The sequence below is a fragment of the Pygoscelis adeliae genome, unplaced genomic scaffold (genome assembly GCF_000699105.1).
Source record: "Pygoscelis adeliae isolate BGI_AS28 unplaced genomic scaffold, ASM69910v1 Scaffold4, whole genome shotgun sequence".
NCBI lineage: Eukaryota > Metazoa > Chordata > Aves > Sphenisciformes > Spheniscidae > Pygoscelis > Pygoscelis adeliae.
The window spans coordinates 2,602,851-2,621,761 of record NW_008824986.1 but is presented as its reverse complement, the minus strand read 5'-3'; the positions used below and the strand labels follow the sequence as shown (position 1 = coordinate 2,621,761).

Genomic DNA, 18,911 nt, shown 5'->3' with positions numbered 1-18,911 from the left:
ACTTCCATTTTAGCTTCATAAATTAAGAAGCTAATGGAATAGGATAGTAAAAATCCCAGCATTTTATTTTTAGTTGAAGAATTCATACTATTCCAGTTTGCAAGATATTAATACAAGGAAGTTTTTACTTACACACACTTAAGGCTCACACATATCAGTATGGCATACATCACTTCAGTTTTGAGTTTAAACTCTTTAACAACTTATCACAGAGCTTATCATGGAGTATCTTCACTCAAAGAGATATTATCAGCCTCTGTCATGTAAAAGTGAAAGGTTTTACCAGGACAACAGATATTTTTTTAGGATCAGTGGCATGGGACATAACACATACTACATCTATATAAAAGCGGCAGAATGATATTTCTAAATCAGTTAGGCCCAAAAATAGTAACTATGCTCACATGAAGAGAGTAGATTCCATATCTCCCAGGAAAGACTAATTGAAGAGGGAAGTATTGGCTCCTAAAGTGGTTACATCTACAGATACCTCTTCAATCAGTTAATTAGCTAGAGGGTTTTTTCCCCTAATATGGCTTTTTGTTGATGTTGTTAACATTATTTAAATTAAATTAATACATATCCCAGGTAGAAGCTGAACATTAACCTTACACTAACTTTTTTTCCCTTTCCCAATATTGCTTATTTATCAAGGGGAGAATGGTTTTAAGAAGACAAAACACCATGTAAAGCAAAAAATGGGAAGAATAAAAACAATATACCACACTAATCCCCAGTGCTGACAGCATACATTCATGAAACATTCTTGTATATCATGCCACAGTAATCAAGTCATTGCACCAAAGAATAAGAACCAGGAAATTCCTCATCCTAAGCCCATCTGACATGTCTTTACAATAGTGTCAATCCTCTTGACCCTGTTCTGGATCATAAGCTAAATTTGTAATCCATTTTGTTTGGTTGGTATTTTTACATATCGCATGAACTTACACAGCTGGTGAAATCTAAATAATTACAAACTTAGTAATATTTGTGCTCTCATAATGAAGTAACATACACAATTAGGCTTTCACAAGAATACTGCTGGGATTGAGTCTTTTTACTAATGATTTTGATAAGGAAGAATAGACCACATGCTTATTACTTTATCAGGAGAGTATGCAACTACAATGAAGAAAAGGATAAGATTTCTTCACCAACTCCACAAGTGATCTAAAAAAATAGAATTCTGTCCCATAAGTACAAATATAAAAGCATCTTATTCTCCAGCAAGGGGAAAGTAATCCCAAGAGGCAAAACAAATTTAGAATTCAAACCAAGTGGACAGGTAGCAGCAAAAATGCATCTGCATTTACAGTGCATCAGTCAATAAATGCAAGTCCATCATGCCAAGTGGTTGGAAAAAATAAGGTACTGTCAGAGAAACCAACAGTCTGAGAAGTAAACACAGAAGAAATACCTGGGAAAAAAAATGAGGCAAGCGTTTTGCTCTACTTTTGCACTATTACTTTTTTTTAAATACCCTATCCATTTTGTGTCTTTCTAGAGGTATGGTGTCCCAAAGTTTCTCTCCCACTGAAGACAGAACAGCATCAATATCATCATCATAGATCTAAAAAACATAAAACTGTGAGAAAAGACCAAAAAAAAATGAAGTCAGTCTAGAGAAGGAGAGAGCCTGAAGAGAAACAGAGAGTAGCTGCAGAGATGAAATCAATAAACTACTCTCTGTGCATCATGAAAAGAAGAATCTTTAAATTGCAGAAAGGGAAAATTTCAAAAAAGAACACAACAAAAAAACCCTAAATCAACCAAATAAACACTAACTCAACTTTTTGCGGGCAAAATGCTCTCTATTTACCTTAAATTTGCTAACACACAAAACCAGTAATTTGCTTAAGGTTAAAATATCAAGCAGACTAATTGCTAAACTGAGGAAGACTACATTATTAACATGTCATCTGTTGCATAAAGTAGCACCAACATGCAATATTACACCAACATACCAGAATTATTGACTACATATTTTCGTAAAACAGGAATGGAATTATCATAAAGGTGTTACTTAATTTTAAATAATGACATAATAAATATATTTAAACATCGTTTAATTATTGTCTAAATGTAACCAATCAGGAGCCTCACTGCCTCAGAATTATTATGGTATTAGTGGCAATCTACACTGCAGAACCTTCCTATTTTGACAAAACATCTGCAAAGTTATGCAGAAAACCACAAAATACACTGAATAAAGCTGAAGTTGTCATTCTCCCCATTTTCCAGATTACTAATACCAGAATTATTTAATTCATTAGACTTTCAGCTTTTTGACAATGAATTTTGCCTTCATATATACAGTACAGCACCATGCAGCTCCTTAAAGAACATACTATCAAAGTACCCATATTTGGAAAAGAATGTAAAATTTTAGTAAAGAACCAAAGTAAAGAATCAAGTGAATTCTGATTAAAGGCAAGAAGTGCATGCTATAGGAAAAAAGTGCTGAACAGTTGAGCAATTACAGTTTGAAAGTCCTGAGTCTGATCAGTCTTTTTTTAAAGCTGCACAGCTTGCTGTTTTAAAAATATCTGATTATAATAATAATAACAACAACAACAAAATCACTTGATCTGCACCTCAGATAATATGGAATACTCTTTAAAATAAATTAAAAAAAATAAAATCAAAAGCACCCAAAATCCACCACCGCCAGCCATGGTTTCAGCAGTTTGCCTATGAAACAATTTCTTAAAGAAGTCCAGGTCACAAGCCATACAGCACACACATAATGAAGTCTAAAGGCTCACTTAAAAGAAGTCTGATTTCATGCAGTATCCTTAAAACAAAGCCACTGACTTTTAAAATAGTAGCCGTTACAAGCAGGTGACAGAACACTGCTCTTGTCAGGCCCAGTAAGGACTTAGAACTGACTACTCTTTTTCTTTTTCTGATTATAATTTGGTTTGTGCTAAACACAGTTTTCCCCATAGTTTTCAGACATCCTTTCAACATAGCCCCTTAGTTATGTGTTACACAATTTTATTTTATCCATACTCCAGATCTACAAAATCTGCAGCAAAAGCATTTATCAGCTGTATCATCTGGCAGATCTGTCTTGATGGTGTATGACCCTACCCCTAAAAGCAGGCACACCATTTATGTCTCTCATGTGAAAAACACGATCCCAATTCCCCACTCTCATTTCTTGCTTTTTTTTTTAAATGCAATTGCCAGGAAACATATATGGTTAAAATACTGTATGTGCAGAAGGTGCCTTATATCTTAGTTTGTAAATAACATTCTCTCCTCCAATAAAATGCAGGAGAGAATCATAGTAACTTCCAGGGAGATTAGAAGAGAAGCTCTCCCAAATTAATGTTGAGTGCCGCTTGGAGCACTGCTAAAATCACTCATCGTTTCTAACATCTGAAAAATAGTAATAGCACAGCAATGCTGACATAGATGAAAAGGTTGATCATTTATACCTCATCAAAACGTAGACATTAAAAATGAGTCATCAGGGACTTTGAAGCCCTGTTCAAAGACATCAACAAAGATGCCTATCTCCTAGGCATAAGCAAATATGCTTATAATAAACCATAATAAACCCTCTGCCTACATTCCCACATGCACTATTCATTTGCAGCACCACTTTGGAAACGTAGGGTCTCTTCCTGAAGACATTTATTTATGCTTGGATAGCCAATTGCTTCTGGCTTCTCAAATAAGTCAACAGACCACTCGAGCTGCTGAAGGTTTAAATTATCATTTACGTACACTGCTTCTACTGAAGGCTCTGCAAGAACAGATTTCCCCCCACAAGAATTAAAGCAGGATATTTAAGAGCTTATTATGGTTCATTTTTATAAAGATAAGTGTTCAGCATTTTCCTCTGTTATAGTACTAACTTTGGCACTAAACACACACTTTGAATAAATACTTCAAAGTAGGCAATAACACTATGTTAAAGCCAGTCTCAACTGACTTCCAATTTCACCAGTAATACAAACTACTTCCTTTGTTTATTAAAACAAATGCTTAAAATTCGAAAGATGCAGCTGTAAGCAGTTTATGAACTAGGCTTCAGATCACCTTTTCAATTTTGTTACCACGTTTGTCAGGATCTGTGGTGATGGAGTCCATTGCTTAAGGTTTCTATTGGATTGAGGGTGCTTCAGCAATAGGATAAAACGGACGTTTTTATTTGCTAAGGCAACTTTATTTCTAATCTGTAAGGAACTGCAGACTGTGGGTATTCCAAGTGACTTGGTAAAACTAATAAAAAAATCCGACATGTGCACAAATGAACAGACAAACTAAAGTAGGAAAGGGCCTGCACTAATACCCTTTCCTTTATCCCCTTTAAAACAGACTGAGCTTTCAGTTTCTGAACACTATTCTCCCAGATGTAGACTAGAGGCACAAGGCCTTCTCGTTAATGCCTAATTTTGAACTCCCAGACATGGAGTGCTGTCGCTTCTGGTGACAGCACGTATCACATCCTTCAGCTCCTCACAGAAACTTCTGTGGAACAAAAGCAACCGTACCAAACTTCAGCTAAGTGCCTAAACCTCTTTGGTTGAGAGACAATGCTGCCTGTGATGCTCTTTCTATATGAAGCGTAGAATACACAAACAGAAAATTCAGTGTAGTAACAGTGTACCTCCATATATTTTTTTTAAATAGTATTAGCAGTTTAACCATTTTAGGAATTAGTAATTCTAGGAATTAGTAGAAAACCGTTCCCTTTGAGACAAGAGTCATTGTTTGTTTTTCAAAGGTACAAGCCATAGTGATAAGCATTTACAGTTACATAATTCATCCTACTCTATCTTAAGCTTCGTTTTCATCAGCCAGAACACATTACGTCATGAGAAAAACAAGAAAAATTTCAGTAAACACACAGAACAAGAATTCATAAAGCAAGCAACATTCTTTATGTTGGGTACTTGTAACTATTCCAAAACTATACCCAGAAAATGTACAACGTAACAACAGGACAAAGTCCATGTACACAAATAAATGGGAGAGAATTAAAAAGCAGAGGAGGAGAAGCAGAAGAGAAGAATAAAACCAACATCCCAAATAAAATATATTCCACGTTATCTTCCGCTTTGTAAAAAGGAAGAAACAGTTCAAATTGCACACTGGTGCCAGAAAAAGCCATTAAAAGACTTCGCAAGATACCTTAATAGACCAGTGTATGCTGGTACATTAGCAATGGGAATGCAACCTTCCCCATTTTGGTCAGCCTATTAACAGCAATCCTTTATGTCGCAAATTTGTCATAGGAAAGACTGTGATAGAAAGGACTAGTAGTACTGGTAGCTATAAACTGCAGTATACAAGTGAGGAGATATATGACAATTTTCAAATTCATAAAAGGTAGCTGCTAAGTAGGAGAAAGAAAACTGCAATCTCTGCCACCAGGAATAGGTCAGGAAGTACTAGACAGAACTGTAGCAAGAGAGAAGGTTGTTTAGTTTTTTGTGTTGGTTTTTTATTGTTTGTTTTTTTTCTTAAATATAATGCCTAACTGAAGTTATATAGTTAACATGCACAAAAACAAACTGCCTGGAGAGACTCTAAACTCTCCATCACTGGAGGTACTTAAGAGCAGGGTAGTTAGAACATCTGCCAGGAATGTTTTACATCTCTAAACCATGGAAGAGTTGATCCTGTATTGGTGGAAGAAAGAGGAGAGAGAAAGTGGACTACACATGACATCAATCTGACATCAAAATAAAGCTAAAATGAAATGGTTTCCTGACTTGATATCAAACATTTGTTGCAGTACAGGAGAAGAATAGAAGTTCTAACACCGCCAGGAAGAAAAGGCATCAAGGCTGGCATCAAACAGGCATCATCTACATACTGTGGGACATTTTTAAAAGAGTTGGGATGATTAATTTGTAAATAATATTTTTTTCAATACTAACTGTAAACATTTGAAAATGTTATGGCAAGTAAATAAATACTTGCCATTACTAGTTAAGCCTCAAAACTGAGTACTTTTCGGAAAGCATGTTTCAAGCAACCAGTACATATTTCTATACAATTCATGACGTTATGTTAAGATGCATAACACACCCAAAAAACAATTCACTGCCAATCCCTGTACAGGCCAGGGATTTTACAATAAAGATTTTGAGCTCCTGCCAGATGGAGAACCAGCCCAAATTTTGTTTCTAGGATGTGGACTGCATAGATCTGCAGCAAGCAGGAAGAAATACTACTCAGCTGACACTGAAGGAGCAGATCTGTTCTGCCTTTGTTGCTCTGATCTCAGAACTGCTTCCTAAACCATACTGTGAGATGGGCAAACTTACAAACAGCTTTCAGAAAGATGGGGTGCTTTCTCTCACACTGCCAGTGAGAAACATGCACAGGAGTCCTCACGGAGCTAGGCTTTGCAGCACACACACTTCTGCACGATTTGCAAGTATTAGGTCCCATCCTCCATACACCTAGCAGTCTACAACATGAGCTAGCAATAAAGCATTGAGAGCAGCAGCTATACAACCATACCAGTCTCTGCTGCCGAAAGGGTCCAGGAGATGAGCTAGAAAGAGGGAGGAAATTGTGGCCAAGTACCAGCACCCAATTAAATACCCTCTGAGCTTGTTAAACCAAAACAGGATCTGTACACCTGATCACATTTGGATATTCCACAGTTCCATACGAGAAATAATCTCTGGTTTCTTTATTTCAACATCAGTACGAAAGATACAAGAACTTTCCATATCCAGTGTAATACATAAAAGCCCATTTCTGTTTGGCTCTACAGCAGCTCCCCCAACACTCTCTTAAAGGTAAGAAATTTGCAGGAGTTGAAACTTCACCATTTTCATTCCGATCATGCTTGATCCAATTTCACAGGATCAGTTTTCTGAGCTAGGGGCTAAAAATTTCACCTCAGTAATTCTTAGGTCACATTGATCCTGTTTCCATTCACCACACTAACTAAACAGTTTAGGATTTAAAATGTGTCCATCAAGACTGAAATACTACACAAGTAATTTCTAACTTTTCTGTTCAAGCCTCCAATAAGATATTATCTGAAAGTCAAGCCCTATTTCTGGTTGAATACAATAAAGTATTTTTCTTCCTGTATTTTCTTCTTTGTTTTGGTAGATTTACTGGGGGCTTGGCTCCGCCAAAAGTAGCAATGAGACTATGTAAAAAGCCATTTCAGTATCAACAGAACCATAAAATTTTTATCTTGCCAAATGCAGTACAGAGATAAACTGCTTGGGAAGATCACCAAAACTGTTACAGAATGTAGTCAACTTTATTAAATGGGTGAATTTAGAAATCCAGACAACTCCAAATATCTCTGGAAATAAAGTCCCAAAACCTTCACTAAATGCAAAAACTACTAAATGCCTAAGGCAGGCAGGCATCCTCATCTAACAGTACAGAGATTGCACTGACACACAGACTAATGGACTCTAAGGCTACACAAGATCTGCAAGTCATCTAGTCTGACCACCGAAATAACACAAACCATAGAACTTACCTAAGGCTTCCCTCAGGAAGTTTACAGCTAGAGGTTAAATCAGTTACATTCTACATAAAGGCAGTTAATCCTGAATTAAATATTTCAGGTGACAATGTTCCTTATGGTTCCCAAGGTAAATTGTTCTAATGCTCAATATCCTATTAAGAAAAGACTTAATTCCGCTTTGACTAAACGTGGCCTCCACAAGTGTGACAATACCTATCTTTCATAAAACAATTCAGATTGATATTAATGAAATTAAAATCCTGTCACAGCTAAGTTGCAGACCAGGGTATAGACCACGTGCCTTTGTTTTGCCTGGGAACCACATCAAGGTGACAGACCGAAGGGTTACGCAAGGTTGCTAAAGCTTGGCTAAGCACAGGTATACCATTAGCTTTGTTCTATCTGGAACTGCCCTGATAGCCAAGATTCATTAAATTAGGAGCGGCAACCGTGAAAAGCTCCTTTGTATAGACTTATAAGTAGTTTCCAAACCTGTAGTTATTAGAGTCTTTGTTGGACGTTTCCAGTATGACTGAAAAAGGAGGCATTCACCTCTGGTGTTCTCTTGTTGTAGAAGCCTATCCACCTCAGATCCAATAGGAACAAAAACACCAAGCAAGAGGCAACTGCTACTTTTGCTCATCCAAACAGTGCAATACAATGCTGTTCATTAAGATCAGTCTCACGTTCTTTTTTTTAATCATATTATCTGATTTATTTGTTTTACTTGATTTTAGAAAAATTGAACTTGGCAAGAAGCTTTATCTGCTTTTTATTAAGAAATGATATTATGTATGTGTTTAAAATCCTTTTAAATTCTTGAACCTTACTAATATTTTGATGTTCAGAACAAAATATAACTAGAAATTTTAAAAAATGTGAAGTCACCAGTGGCACTCACATACAAAAACCCCCAAAATCCACAACATGTATGATTTAGACTGGGGTATTCTCAATATGGTCTAAGAAACTTGAAGACACACATTATCAGACAAGTAAAATGGAGTTTTAAACCCTCTTTTCCTGTAAAAAGAAGAAAAATCAAAAAAGAAAAAACACATACTTCACACCAGGGCACTCACATTCTTACCAACAAGAGACCAAGCTGAAAAAGTTTTAGCCAATTTCATAGTATTCATGGAGCTTAGCCTTTCTACCTCACTCCAATTACCATTTATGGCATAAATTTACCATTATCTGAATTGACCTCAAGAAACAATGAGAACAAAACTAATCTAATCTGAAGTCACTGTTTCATCACTGCTTCCTGATCTAAAGCAGGGTTATCGTTTGTTGCTGGCCAATTAAATATAGCCTTACTCTATCTTATTATAGCGTATTTAGGCCGTTCCAATTCCATCATTACCTATCATTACTTTTTCCCCAAATGTTGTATTTCTGCACTACAAATCTCACAGTTCAGGTAAACATTACCAGAAAGTTGTTATTGCTCCTGCTCTACTGCTTGGACATATCGCAGGGGCTAAATTAATAGTTTTCAAGTATCTCCTTGCACTTCTGAGCACAAGTTAGCTGAGGACAGCATTTATTATTACTACTGGTATTGCGTATTGCAGTAACATACATATGTCCTCATCAAGTACAGGATAAACGATACTCTACACACTCCAGCAAATGAAAGCCAGACTCAAGAAGTTAACAGAACAGTAACAGAAGATTACACAAGTTGAGGGAAGCTTGAGGACAGAGAGAAATGATGACAATAATAAGGTAATCATACGTACCTTCTACTAACTAGCTTCTGAACAGCAGATGACTACATAAAAATACAGATAAACTAAAATGAGCTTTGAGGCGTACACAGTAGATGTAGCTTTCAGGGAGCTACTCCTGTGCATAATGGGTTAAAATGAAAAAGAAAAAAAAAACACCTGGACAGCATTCATGGGGTAGCCTTAGACTATGGGACAGCTACACCTTTATTTTAGAAATAACAAATTGGAGGCCAACAGACATCTCTCCTGTCACACAAGGGCGGGATGCAATGTTCAGTGAGATGGTGCCTTAAGGCAAGGATGAGTCATCCAGCTTAAGGTCAGGCAAAAGGAGACAACAGAATAGTAAGAAGTGTATAGCAGGGTTGGAGTAACATTACAAGAGAATACTTTTATCAGTGTTTTAATTAAATATAACAAGGAAAGAAGCAAGGGCAAAGGTCTGATATGGCAGTGACTACAGCAGAAGAAAACTAGAAATTTCTTAGAAATAAAATATAAGGATATGGGGAATACTGAAAACTGTTAGTGTCTCTAACCAAATCAAGAAAAAGTCTTAATTGATTGGGTTTTGTTTGGCAATTATCTTTTTTTTCCAGCTGAATAGGAGCTGGCTGCCCAGCTTTACATTCATCTGCACCTCCAGCAGATGAATTTCCAAGAAAATTAAGCGGGCAGATCCATCAACTTGACACAGTAACAGCAGACTCAAATTCAGTCAAATATTTCTCAAATATCCTAGAGGAATTTACCTCCAAGAAAAGAAGGGTCAATTCTGCCCTAGTGTAAGCTACTACAGAGAAGTTGAAGGAGCTGAAGTTGAAAGAGCTCACCCCAGGACAACATGGTTTAGCCAATCTAATCAAAACAGGAACATGTATAGCTTTGGGAATAAATATTCCCAAACCATTTTATTCATCTGAAAGATTAGTAATACCTTAAAAATCTACATGTAACTACAGTCTAAGTGTAACTGTGTATGATTTCAGGTGATGGAGAAGAACGTATTTAAGCCCTCTCATTTATAACTGAATTCTCAGGCATCCATTTCATTTATCTCACTTTTGTCAACATCTATAAACAGCCCTTCAGTCACCTAGTCATTTCTACACCATTTGTATTCTTATAATCCTGCCTCTATCGGAGGTTGCTACAAAGGTTAATGTGTCAGTTCATCTGATGTACTAACAAACAAAAGTTGGTAGTCATTATCGTACTGCCCTTAAGAATTATCCTACCAGAATTAATTCACGGTGTTTTCTGTATACAGTATCTTCTCCAATTACATGAGACAACATCTCAAAAGCAGCTACCACATCAAAAACAAGAACTACAGAAACGTGTTTCTGAAATGAGTCTTTTCTACGTAGAACTCAATTCATGCTTTTCAAAACAAGATCTTAAGACTGGAGTCCCCATAAAAAGAGGCTTCTGACACTGAATTTACATTTCTGATTGTTTCACATTCTGTACCTCATTTTCTTTTCTCCACTGGCCATTCTATGCCACCTTTACCCACACTGAGCAGTAAACAAAGCTACAGTGTTCACAGAGACTAATATTTAAAACAGATTAGCATGAAAAACACAAACTAACCAAAGAGCAACTTTGCTCTTCAGACTTTACTGTCGAGTGATTGACTACTTCATCCTAGCCTTTACAATGATGACATGCTTCATTTGCTGTGCATGGCTGGGGTGCTCATCTCTAAGGGAAAGGCATGGATAACTACACAGAAAAATAAGATTTATCTATACAATAGTATGTATATGGAAAATGGATTGCACTCAAACCTAGTTCAGTACAGCTCTCACGGACTCAGCCAAAAGGGACTTTTAGACATACATACCAAAAGCGTAGCACTTGTGCATAGATTACAAAGATTTAGTACCAATCTCTATTGCAGAAATGTAAAAAACACGCTCACAAGGCAAAGTCCAGATGGGGACTCCGCTTGTTCCCTTCTCTAGTCTCACCAAACTGGCAAGCACAAGTCTGTAAAGTTGGTGTTTCTGAAGAACTTCTCATGTTCATGGAAGATGTGCAAGGCCACAAAGTTCTCTCAATTTGCGTGCAGAGCTAATGTCTTCAAAATCTGATACATGATTGAGAACCCTGGCCCCAAACATTAAACTAACTCATGTTTCTTAGTAGTAAAACTGTGCATCTATTGTATATACATGAATATAATATCTTATGAGAAAGAATTATTTTGTGCCTTAAAGTTATAGGATAATTAAATGTAGTTGAAAACTGGCAGGTTTAACTGCCATCTTGCTCCCTGAAATACAGTAATAGGTCCATACCTGCTCCAGAGCAAAAGCTCCCAGAATTTCATGTTCTGGCTGGGGTAAAAAGTTTTGAGCTGAATGTAGGCTAGAATTCCTTTGGAGCCAAAAGTAAAGAAATGGTCTCCAATCAGTTCTTCCTGCGTACAGGATAGCGTGCTCTACATTCATGCAAATAAACAGAAACTGAATTCAAAGCATCTGATTTGACCATAGAGTTTTGTTACTGGAAGATGGAACTTTGTAGTTCCATATTTTTATAGCTAAAGAAAGTATAATGGGATGGTCATATTCAAGGTGAACAGTACACCAAATGTGTCATTTGATTCTGTCACTTCTAGACATCAGAATGCATGTCTTTGTTTAAAATCAAAACTATTTTGTGCATCTTATATTAATCCCAATTCATTTATGTAATGTGAACAGTTTCTAAGTGTACCTCACAAGATTCATCAAGGTATGTGCATGAATAATACACCAAAATAACACAGAAAACTATTTTTTGAGCTTTTAGAAAGTGGATTTTTTCCAAGCTACTACTGAACTAATCATCTCATTCTCTTCACAAAAGGAATTGCACTGCTTGGGACAGTATCAGTAAGGAATAAAACTCATGTCCAACTATTTTTGATCTAAGAGAACCTAAGGTTTTTCTTCCTCCTTTCAAAAATGATGAACTGAATGTCTAAAAAAGTCTTGCAGCTGGGATGGAGTAACTACTTGTCATGCTACAGTCTGGGAACCGACTGGCTGGGGAGCAGCTCTGCTGGAAAAGGACCCGACATCCTGCTGGACAACACTTTAGAACGCATGTCAGCAGCATGCCCCAGCAACAATGAAAGCTAACAGCATGGTGGGCTGAAAGGGCAGGAGTATAGCTAGTAGAATGAGAAGGTAACACTTACTAGATCACATCTAGAAAACTGTGTCCAGGTGTCCAGTTTTGGGCCCTCTGATACAAGACAGACATCAATAAAGTAGAGCAAATTCAGCAGAAGGCCACCAAGATGGTTAGAGGCTAGAACTCTTACCCTGCAAGGAGGGACAGAGAACTGAGCTTGTTGAGCCTGTGAAAAAAGTGGCTTCAGAGGCACGTAACAGCAGCCCCTCAACACATATGAGGAGATTACACAGATGACAGAGTCAGGCTCTTCACAGCCATGCATGGTGGGAGGAGATTCTGACAGTGGTCAGAAATTGCGAGAGGTTCTGACGAGAGTGAGCACAGATGTGCACAAGAGCGCTTTTCACACCAAGGTCAGTCAAGCAGTGGAACAGGTTGCCCAAAGAGTTTGTGCAGTCTCTGTCCTTGGAGATTTTCAAGACCTGACCAAAGTTTAGAGAAAGCCAGTTTGAAATTCAGCACTGAACTTGCTTTGAGCAGAAGGCCGGGCTATAGACATCCTAAGGTCTCTTCCAACCTGAATTATTCTATAATTCTGTTCTGTAATGAACAGTTACAGAATAGTTATATGATACATACTTAGTTACTAACATTGACTCCTTCTGGGGCAAGAGCGACTCACTTCTCAGGGATACTCTAAGACACGTAATAGAAATTTAAACAGATAATTATCAATAGGTAATGCAGCAACATCATGAAATAGTATTTCCTAACACAAGGATTACTACTAAAGAAACCACAGAAACATGTTGGCAGTCTGCTATTTTTGTTCTTTTAACAGAAAATTGTGCAGAACTTTATTTCTGTGCCTTGTATTTGTCTCAAATAACGCAGTGGGGGAGCTTGAGCTTAAGTCAAGACTTCCCCAAGCTCTGTAAGAAGGCATCCGTATTCACTACTAACCCAAAAAAACAAACTTGCAAGCAAAAAAACCCCACTATAATAATAAAAAGGCTCAGGGATATATGACACTGTTGCTTTGGCATCTGCCATAAAAAGCCATTAAAATAATAAAGATATGAAAAACCCCTAACAATTTAAAAGCTTTGTAAGCTGAGTATCTTGTATACCAAATATTTAATCATAAAATGTATTTCAGTCAATATAATTAAATAAAACTGAGATCATGTTGATAACACAGCTCTAGACAATAAACAAATTCTACCCAAGGGATAAGTGCATTCCAAGAGTAAATAAATTACTTGCTATATTTATTAATAAAATCAACTTTAATTGTTCAGTGAATTTAAAAGGTGAAATCTACCCTCACTGAAAATAGCTAAAAGGAGATGCAAAGTTAGGGAAAATCATTTAATCATTGTATCAAAAGTGACACATCAGTGACAAAGCAAGATTGTACTTCCACAAGAAACTTTTCTCCTCTTCTGCAAACAGGAAAAGTTCCATCCACAGCATACTGCTCTCTCTCACAATATCCTGAAAAACTTCTATCTCAGCAGCATTATCAAGTATTGATAGTTATGAGGAGTTAGGTGTACAGGTGGTATGATAGCATAAACACATGACCATAAGTTTTTACAATATATTCAGAAAAGATTAAGACACCTATTGCTTCAGACAGAGACTCAAAAATTCCAGCAAGAAATAATGATGCAATAATAAGAACACAGCAATCCCCAAAATACTAAATGCAGTGGTTAAAATACTTAGGACAAATTATGATCCAACATAAAATTTCAAAGTCCCATTTGCAATCTCTGTTTTGGCAGAACTAGCATTTAAATAGCGTACTGTATGATTCTGTTTCTTCCTCCTTTCCAATCATTTAAAGCAGGAAGAAGGGATTGCACTGGAGTCATTTGGTTTGATTGTGACATAGTTGACTATGTTTGGTAATAAATTTTACAAGTTAAATATGGATTTACTTATTCTGAGATTATTAGGTAACTTTAACTAAGCTTTGAGAAAAGGTCATTGAACAAAGTCGGTATATATTAACCCACCATTCAAATCTAGCAAAGGCCTTCTTGATACCAGCCATTAAAGGCAGACTTAATTTCTACATTGTTATTACAAGCTACTGGCCAAGAATCTTGCAAATAAATTACGAGCACACAGGTAAAGCAACCCCTCAAGAACAAACAGAATTGTGGGGTAGGGGGTAAGCCAACAGTACTATTAACATTATTGATCTGATACTCCAGGCTAGAAATTAAATACAATCCTGCAGAGCTTTATCTCCTGGTGTCTGGGCAGTAGTTGCTAGAGATACACAGAAATATGTTTTTATTACATTGGGATAAAGTTTTTGTAATTTAGTAAAACAATTTATGTAACTTCATTCAAAAGCATACCTCCCAACATAGCCTACCACTGCTGAGAGGCACTGTGCACTCATGAGGAAGAAAACAAAACCAAAACCAAACACAAACCAACCAACCAACCCAGCCAAACCAAAAAAACTCCTACCAAACCAAAAGCACACACACCAAATACAGTCCTCTAAAGCTCCCTGCCACCGCCGTACACAACTATGTCCTAGTTTTATATAGGGACTACATGCATGTTTCTTAACACATTTGGAAACCTTCTACGGGAAAGGCACACAAAGTTATCTTTAACACTTCAGGGACTGAGCAGAGACCCTAATAAAATATTCTGAGACAAGAAAATAAAAATAAAGCTTAAAAAAAGACATTCCCATTATTTTAGTTCAAAATGTTACAAAAATGCAAAAGAACGGAAAAAATAGTGAAGTATTCAGTATTCACATTTGGGTGGATAGTTTGATTTTTGGAGACAGGACAAAATAGAATTAACACTTAAAGGCTGATTTTTAAATCCATTCAACAGCACCTCCCTTCCAGAACTAATTCATTTGACCTGACAAGTGAAGCAGACAGCAGATCACAAAATACAGTGGTGTTTTTTTGCAGGTCAGATTGCAGGTGCCTGATTTGCATGAAATCAGTAATTTCAGTTGTTATGTACTTTCACTTTCTCTATTTTGCGATACTGAAACTGAAATAACCAGAATAAACAAACATTTATGTTTCTGCCTTATTGAATACAGTGTCTATAAATGACCCTGGTAATGTTTTGGATATGATACTTAAAGGTATGGGGGGATGGTATGGATCGCACAAATCCCCTAGTTTATTTAAAGAATCAAAAGTGCATTTTTCCACTCAACCAAAAACCACTGTTCCTCAAACTGTATTTTTTGTATTAGGTATACACCCACTATCCAGCATCTCACTTAGGATCAAGCAAATCATACCACTGGTCAATTACTTTAAACAATTTTAGCTACAGTTTCAATTTTCTAACTAAACAATGACTTTCTTGTGTCCATGGTTTGTGTATGTGGGGGATAACTAGATTCTGCTCAGAAAGCACCAAACACTTCACAAAATTTTATTAAGCCTTGAGCAATGCATTCTCAAATGCAAATTTTAATTTCAAGAGAAGCTAATTCTTGAAATGGAAGGCTCAAATAAATCCTCAAGACTTACTGATCTATGAAAGAGGAAATAAAAAAATATTCAAAACACAGTTCTGTTTATAATGTTTCATTTGTTATTTTACACTCAAAACCATAGTGGAAGTCGTATCTTCAACAGTGCTCCATCCAGAACTGGAGCTCCACTATCTGCAGTTCAGTATAAACATATTAAGCTGAGAACAAAGCCTCTTGATATAGCAATGCTTTTTAGAGATGTAAGCTTTTTCCACATTTTCTTAGGCTGTGTAAATGCTCTATCACAGTACACCAACTGTACTGGTATAAAAATTATCAGCACTGGTGATAGCTGGAGTTTGCTGATCAAACTGGGATAAGCCATACTGTCAACAGCACAAGTTATACTCCTACAGCTACAGTAAAACCTTCCAGAGTACACAGGCGTAAAGGAAACTCTCCATGGGAGTTTACAGTCTTGGGACTTGATCTTGAAAGGCCTTCAGCATTAAAAACCCCTGTGTCTGAATACAATACCCATAATTATCAATTAAGTTAGTTGCATACTGAAATGACAATATAAAAATGAAGCTTATGTAATTAACCTTCTGTTTATTGGATTTCATATCCAAGTAAATCTTTAGTCCAATTTATAGTGTACTGCATATAAAATAGAGAGGTCCTTATGGACTATTCATTCATGTAGCAACTGCAATGGAGCTAGGAACAATTGCAGTGTAACTACACTACCATTACAGTCTTTGAATATTTGGTAGGATGAACAGACTTATGGATTAAGTTTATATACTGAGTTTAAAAAAAAAAAAAAAGACATCAGTAAAGCTCAACACGTATGCCATAACTGTTGCTTCATGTACATTTTGAAGTATATTATGCAAAAAACCCAACCAAAACAGCAAAAAGAAAAAAACCCAACCTACTAAAAATGTATTAAATCCACCCGATTAGTTTCTCATTCCCTCTTGGGATTTCTAAGAAAACTGTCACCATTACAGACAACCTTCTTCAGTAGTCATTTGTCTAAATGCCATTGCCCTACATTTCCTATAACATCTATGAACTATGGTACGGTATGAGCAAAAGAAATCAAGAGCTGAAGACAACAGCGAGCTTTCAAGTGGACACAAAAATGAGTTATTGAATAGACAGACAAGCAGAAACCTTTAGGAGAGTTACACAGAGATGGGGACATGGAGGTCAAAAATCCCTGAAGTGTCTCTGGAAAGAACAGGTACAAACAGTCTGGTGAACAGGTGGGACTGACAGACATCCTCAAATATATTCCATGTCACTCATGCAGACAGAAGAGCCCAGCTTCAACTTTTCACCTGTTGCTGCCACAGTCAAAGATGTAATTTGCAGCAAGAACTACCGTGCCCCTCCTGGTCCCTGGAAGTTTTTTCTGTCCTCCCGAGGCCTCACTGCATGCTACTGGCCCCTCACTGCAGGCTCCAAGGACCTTGCTAGGCTTTCTCTCTGTGCGGCAACATACAAACACTCAAATCTTCTTTTCCTGATCCTCTCACCCAGTTAATTTTTAAGGGACCTAAAACAACACAACTGTGAACAGAAGAAAAAGCCAAAAAGCCCACACCTACTATTTTCTTTCTTTTTCTAGCAGGATTGCTTCCAGAACAACACTTCAGATGAGGCACTTGTCTTCAAAATAGTAGGACCGGTAATGGAGGGAGGCTGCTTGCAGTTAAGAAGACTCAATACTTGTAAGAAATACTTAAATTCTAATAGCCTATTAATTCATTGAAACTGTATCACTAAAGCTTCAGCTACAGTTGGTTTTACACATGAATGACGTCACATGTTTTTGTACGGATGTTCTTACTTTAGTCATGTGGTTAGAACATTCTCTATAGTACATCCTCTTACTGTTAGAGGTTAATTAGGGTAAACGTCCTTGACTAGGACAACCACTACCATCCTGTTACCCAGGCCTCATTTGAATTACTGGGTATCAGAAGTTATGTGGGTTAACAGGTCAATATTTGAGGAAGTTAAGTGAAAGGGACAGTTAAAATTCAGAGTGAATAAGGTAATTTAAGACTGATGTCTATTTAATATCCTAGCAGGAAGAGATGTGGACAATATATTTGGAAAAAAAAGTGAAAGCCAGCAATGTTAACATTTTCATAGAGCTCTTAAAAAATCCAAAATTTTCTGCAAGTACACATCAAGTTGCCTGTGTAGCCTAGCAAACCCTAACAGTAGTCCTGAAAGCACTACAATCCCACAATGTACATAATGGCATCACCTCATCTGAAAAACTGAAATTTAATTCTCATCAGTTCACCCTGTAAAGGTATACAGGAGGAAAAATAGGCTTGAGAAACAACAATGAAAACACTGAGAACAGCTGAAAGATACAGTAAGATCTGGGAGCTAATAGACTAAGACAGCATCATAAGCATTATGCAAATGCATCATGACAAATCAGATATATTCTATATATTCAGGAACAAGGGAGGACTCTAAAATGAGAGAATTATTTCCAGTAATATATTTTATATGACTAGAATTAGCCCATAAGAATCAGCATTATGCGATTTCGTCACATAAATGTAGTAAGATTTCAGTTACATTCCTACACATCAGGTGGAATACTGTACCTTAAAGAGAATAACCATTTGCTCAGGGACATACATTTGCATATTTAAGAGCATAAAACTATCATTAACACCTTGAAGATTTTACAAGTTCCTCCAAAACAAATGTTATGTCACACCACCAGATGTGTTACACTGAAGTAGCTGCAAAGTGAAGCCGATGTAACAAGGTTTTTTTGTCCCTGTCCTGGTTTCAGCTGGGATAGAGTTAATTTTCTTCCTAGTAGCTGGTACAGTGCTGTGTTTTGGATTTAGCATGAGAATAATGTTGATAACACACTGATGTTTTAGGTGTTGCTCAGTAGTGCTTACACTAGTCAAGGACTTTTCAGCTTCTCATGCTCTACCGACTGAGGAGGATGGAGGTGCACAAGAGCCTGGGAGGGGGCACAGCCAGGACAGCTGACCCAAACTGGCCAAAGGGGTATTCCATACCATATGGCATCATGCTCAGT

At 36.9% G+C, this 18,911-nt stretch overlaps 1 protein-coding gene across 1 annotated transcript in view; it reads right to left on the bottom strand.

Annotated features, from left to right (window-relative positions):
• The window catches only part of CTNNA3 (catenin (cadherin-associated protein), alpha 3), a 561,928-nt gene that overhangs the window by 170,647 nt on the left and 372,370 nt on the right, over positions 1 to 18,911 (bottom strand). The window lies entirely within an intron of this gene.